The 5,000-nt window shown below is 40.2% G+C and overlaps 9 non-coding genes across 9 annotated transcripts; all 9 read left to right on the top strand.

The window, feature by feature from the left end:
- The first annotated feature begins 63 nt into the window (after positions 1–63).
- On the top strand, positions 64–182 carry LOC128004239 (5S ribosomal RNA). Its single transcript, XR_008176933.1, has one exon. It is a non-coding gene; the product is annotated as a 5S ribosomal RNA (ribosomal RNA).
- Positions 183–696: 514 nt separating this feature from the next.
- On the top strand, positions 697–815 carry LOC127999576 (5S ribosomal RNA). The gene has a single exon (XR_008172389.1). It is a non-coding gene; the product is annotated as a 5S ribosomal RNA (ribosomal RNA).
- Positions 816–1,178: 363 nt separating this feature from the next.
- On the top strand, positions 1,179–1,297 carry LOC127996101 (5S ribosomal RNA). The gene has a single exon (XR_008169019.1). It is a non-coding gene; the product is annotated as a 5S ribosomal RNA (ribosomal RNA).
- Positions 1,298–1,811: 514 nt separating this feature from the next.
- LOC128003382 (5S ribosomal RNA) lies at positions 1,812–1,930 on the top strand. The gene has a single exon (XR_008176107.1). It is a non-coding gene; the product is annotated as a 5S ribosomal RNA (ribosomal RNA).
- Positions 1,931–2,151: 221 nt separating this feature from the next.
- Positions 2,152–2,270, top strand: LOC128003685 (5S ribosomal RNA). The gene has a single exon (XR_008176404.1). It is a non-coding gene; the product is annotated as a 5S ribosomal RNA (ribosomal RNA).
- A 1,205-nt stretch (positions 2,271–3,475) lies between these two features.
- On the top strand, positions 3,476–3,594 carry LOC127996451 (5S ribosomal RNA). The gene has a single exon (XR_008169357.1). It is a non-coding gene; the product is annotated as a 5S ribosomal RNA (ribosomal RNA).
- A 221-nt stretch (positions 3,595–3,815) lies between these two features.
- LOC127995750 (5S ribosomal RNA) lies at positions 3,816–3,934 on the top strand. The gene has a single exon (XR_008168687.1). It is a non-coding gene; the product is annotated as a 5S ribosomal RNA (ribosomal RNA).
- A 221-nt stretch (positions 3,935–4,155) lies between these two features.
- LOC128006077 (5S ribosomal RNA) lies at positions 4,156–4,274 on the top strand. Its single transcript, XR_008178710.1, has one exon. It is a non-coding gene; the product is annotated as a 5S ribosomal RNA (ribosomal RNA).
- Positions 4,275–4,636: 362 nt separating this feature from the next.
- LOC128000599 (5S ribosomal RNA) lies at positions 4,637–4,755 on the top strand. The gene has a single exon (XR_008173380.1). It is a non-coding gene; the product is annotated as a 5S ribosomal RNA (ribosomal RNA).
- Positions 4,756–5,000: the final 245 nt, after the last annotated feature.

Genomic DNA, 5,000 nt, shown 5'->3' on the forward strand with positions numbered 1-5,000 from the left:
ATATAATGTACTGGCGATAAGATTGGCTGGTCTTTAAATAGCCCTCTCTTTGCAGCAGACTTCGCTTACGGCCATACCATCCTGGCTATGCCTGATCTCGTCTGTTCTCGGAAGCTAAGCAGGTTTGGGCCTGGTTAGTACTTGGATGGGAGACCGCCTGGGAATACCAGGTGCTGTAAGCTTTTTGGAAATTTTTCACTTAGTATATAATAATTTTGCCAAAAAATAGAGTCAATGCCAATCTCTGAATATTAGCAGGTTTGGGCCTGGTTAGTACATGGATGGGAGACTGCCTGGGAATACCAGGTGCTGTAAGCTTTTTGGACATTTTTCACTTAGTATATAATAATTTTGCCAAAGAATAGAGTCAATGCCCGATCTCTGAATATTTGCAGGTTTGGGCCTGGTTAGTACATGGATGGGAGACTGCCTGGGAATACCAGGTGCTTTAATCTTTTTGGAAAATTTCACGAATTATATAATAATCTTTCATTTAAAAAAAAAAAAAAAAAAAAAAAAAAGAGTCAATGCCCGATCTCTGAATCTTAGCAGGTTTAGGTCTGGTTAGTACTTTGATGAGAGACTGCCTAGGAATACCAGGTGCTTTAAGCTTTTGGGTTTTCTTTCCTACTTAAATAATGTACTGGCGATAAGATTGGCTGGTCTTTAAATAGCCCTCTCTTTGCAGCAGACTTCGCTTACGGCCATACCAACCTGGCTATGCCGGATCTCGTCTGATCTCGGAAGCTAAGCAGGTTTGGGCCTGGTTAGTACTTGGATGGGAGACCGCCTGGGAATACCAGGTGCTGTAAGCTTTTTGGACATTTTTCACTTAGTATATAATAATTTTGCCAAAAAATAGAGTCAATGCCTGATCTCTGAATATTAGCAGGTTTGGGCCTGCTTAGTACATGGATAGGAGACTGCCTGGGAATACCAGGTGTTTTAATCTTTTTGGAAAAGTTCACGAATTATATAATAATCTTTCATAAAAAAAAAAAAAGAGTCAATGCCCGATCTCTGAATCTTAGCAGGTTTAGGTCTGATTAGTACTTTGATGAGAGACTGCCTAGGAATACCAGGTGCTTTAAGCTTTTGGGTTTTCATTCCTACTTATATAATGTACTGGCGATAAGATTGGCTGATCTTTAAATAGCCCTCTCTTTGCAGCAGACTTTGCTTACGGCCATACCATCCTGGCTATGCCCGATCTCGTCTGATCTCGGAAGCTAAGCAGGTTTGGGCCTGGTTAGTACTTGGATGGGAGACCGCCTGGGAATACCAGGTGCTGTAAGCTTTTTGGAAATTTTTCACTTAGTATATAATAATTTTGCCAAAAAATAGAGTCAATGCCAATCTCTGAATATTAGCAGGTTTGGGCCTGGTTAGTACATGGATGGGAGACTGCCTGGGAATACCAGGTGCTGTAAGCTTTTTGGACATTTTTCACTTAGTATATAATAATTTTGCCAAAAAATAGAGTCAATGCCCGATCTCTGAATATTTGCAGGTTTGGGCCTGGTTAGTACATGGATGGGAGACTGCCTGGGAATACCAGGTGCTTTAATCTTTTTGAAAAATTTCACGAATTATATAATAATCTTTCATTTAAAAAAAAAAAAAAAAAAAAAAAAAAGAGTCAATGCCCGATCTCTGAATCTTAGCAGGTTTAGGTCTGGTTAGTACTTTGATGAGAGACTGCCTAGGAATACCAGGTGCTTTAAGCTTTTGGGTTTTCTTTACTACTTATATAATGTACTGGCGATAAGATTGGCTGTTCTTTAAATAGCCCTCTCTTTGCAGCAGACTTCGCTTACGGCCATACCAACCTGGCTATGCCCGATCTCGTCTGATCTCGGAAGCTAAGCAGGTTTGGGCCTGGTTAGTACTTGGATGGGAGATCGCCTGGGAATACCAGGTCCTGTAAGCTTTTTGGACATTTTTCACTTAGTATATAATAATTTTGCCAAAAAATAGAGTCAATGCCCGATCTCTGAATCTTAGCAGGTTTAGGTCTGGTTAGTACTTTGATGAGAGACTGCCTCGGAATACCAGGTGCTTTAAGCTTTTGGGTTTTCTTTCCTACTTATATAATGTACTGGCGATAAGATCGGCTGGTCTTTAAATAGCCCTCTCTTTGCAGCAGACTTCGCTTACGGCCATACCAACCTGGCTATGCCCAATCTCGTCTGATCTCGGAAGCTAAGCAGGTTTGGTCCTGGTTAGTACTTGGATGGGAGACCGCCTGGGAATACCAGGTGCTGTAAGCTTTTTGGACATTTTTCACTTAGTATATAATAATTTTGCCAAAAAATAGAGTCAATGCCTGATCTCTGAATATTAGCAGGTTTGGGCCTGCTTAGTACATGGATGGGAGACTGCCTGGGAATACCAGGTGTTTTAATCTTTTTGGAAAATTTCACGAATTATATAATAATCTTTCATAAAAAAAAAAAAAAAAAGAGTCAATGCCCGATCTCTGAATATTAGCAGGTTTGGGCCTGGTTAGTACTTGGATGGGAGACCGCCTGGGAATACCAGGTGCTGTAAGCTTTTTGGAAATTTTTCACTTAGTATATAATAATTTTGCCAAAAAATAGAGTCAATGCCAATCTCTGAATATTAGCAGGTTTGGGCCTGGTTAGTACATGGATGGAAGACTGCCTGGGAATACCAGGTGCTGTAAGCTTTTTGGACATTTTTCACTTAGTATATAATAATTTTGCCAAAAAATAGAGTCAGTGCCCGATCTCTGAATATTTGCAGGTTTGGGCCTGGTTAGTACATGGATGGGAGACTGCCTGGGAATACCAGGTGCTTTAATCTTTTTGGAAAATTTCACGAATTATATAATAATCTTTCATTTAAAAAAAAAAAAAAAAAAAAAAAAAAAGAGTCAATGCCTGATCTCTGAATATTAGCAGGTTTGGGCCTGTTTAGTACATGGATGGGAGACTGCCTGGGAATATACTGCCTTTAATTATAATTTTGCATTATTGAGACACTGTTTTCCTAATGAATGTTGTTCAGTGCTTTGACGCAATGTATTTTGTTTAAAGCACTATATAAATAAAGGTGATTGATTGATTGATTGAATACCAGGTGCTGTAAGCTTTTTGGACATTTTTCACTTAGTATATAATAATTTTGCCAAAAAAAAGTCAATGCCCGATCTCTGAATATTTGCAGGTTTGGGCCTGGTTAGTACATGGATGGGAGACAGCCTGGGAATACCAGGTGCTTTAATCTTTTTGGAAAATTTCACGAATTATATAATAATCTTTCATTAAAAAAAAAAAAGAGTCAATGCCCGATCTCTGAATCTTAGCAGGTTTAGGTCTGGTTAGTACTTTGATGAGAGACTGCCTAGGAATACCAGGTGCTTTAAGCTTTTGGGCTTTCTTTCCTACTTATATAATGTACTGGCGATAAGATTGGCTGGTCTTTAAATAGCCCTCTCTTTGCAACAGACTTCGCTTACGGCCATACCAACCTGGCTATGCCCGATCTCGTCCGATCTCGGAAGCTAAGCAGGTTTGGGCCTGGTTAGTACTTTGATGGGAGACCGCCTGGGAATACCAGGTGCTGTAAACTTTTTGGACATTTTTCACTTAGTTTATAATAATTTTGCCAAAAAATAGAGTCAATGCCCGATCTCTGAATCTTAGCAGGTTTAGGTCTGGTTAGTACTTTGATGAGAGACTGCCTAGGAATACCAGGTGCTTTAAGCTTTTGGGTTTTCTTTACTACTTATATAATGTACTGGCGATAAGATTGGCTGTTCTTTAAATAGCACTCTCTTTGCAGCAGACTTCGCTTACGGCCATACCAACCTGGCTATGCCCGATCTCGTCTGATCTCGGAAGCTAAGCAGGTTTGGGCCTGGTTAGTACTTGGATGGGAGATCGCCTGGGAATACCAGGTGCTGTAAGCTTTTTGGACATTTTTCACTTAGTATATAATAATTTTGCCAAAAAATAGAGTCAATGCCCGATCTCTGAATCTTAGCAGGTTTAGGTCTGGTTAGTACTTTGATGAGAGACTGCCTGGGAATACCAGGTGCTTTAAGCTTTTGGGTTTTCTTTCCTACTTATATAATGTACTGGCGATAAGATCGGCTGGTCTTTAAATAGCCCTCTCTTTGCAGCAGACTTCGCTTACGGCCATACCAACCTGGCTATGCCCAATCTCGTCTGATCTCGGAAGCTAAGCAGGTTTTGTCCTGGTTAGTACTTGGATGGGAGACCGCCTGGGAATACCAGGTGCTGTAAGCTTTTTGGACATTTTTCACTTAGTATATAATAATTTTGCCAAAAAATAGAGTCAATGCCTGATCTCTGAATATTAGCAGGTTTGGGCCTGCTTAGTACATGGATGGGAGACTGCCTGGGAATACCAGGTGTTTTAATCTTTTTGGAAAATTTCACGAATTATATAATAATCTTTCATAAAAAAAAAAAAGAGTCAATGCCCGATCTCTGAATCTTAGCAGGTTTAGGTCTGATTAGTACTTTGATGAGAGACTGCCTAGGAATACCAGGTGCTTTAAGCTTTTGGGTTTTCATTCCTACTTATATAATGTACTGGCGATAAGATTGGCTGGTCTTTAAATAGCCCTCTCTTTGCAGCAGACTTCGCTTACGGCCATACCATCCTGGCTATGCCTGATCTCGTCTGATCTCGGAAGCTAAGCAGGTTTGGGCCTGGTTAGTACTTGGATGGGAGACCGCCTGGGAATACCAGGTGCTGTAAGCTTTTTGGAAATTTTTCACTTAGTATATAATAATTTTGCCAAAAAATAGAGTCAATGCCAATCTCTGAATATTAGCAGGTTTGGGCCTGGTTAGTACATGGATGGGAGACTGCCTGGGAATACCAGGTGCTGTAAGCTTTTTGGACATTTTTCACTTAGTATATAATAATTTTGCCAAAAAATAGAGTCAATGCCCGATCTCTGAATATTTGCAGGTTTGGGCCTGGTTAGTACATGGATGGGAGAC

This window comes from Carassius gibelio, chromosome B22 (genome assembly GCF_023724105.1).
Source record: "Carassius gibelio isolate Cgi1373 ecotype wild population from Czech Republic chromosome B22, carGib1.2-hapl.c, whole genome shotgun sequence".
In the NCBI taxonomy this organism is placed as follows: Eukaryota; Metazoa; Chordata; class Actinopteri; order Cypriniformes; family Cyprinidae; genus Carassius; species Carassius gibelio.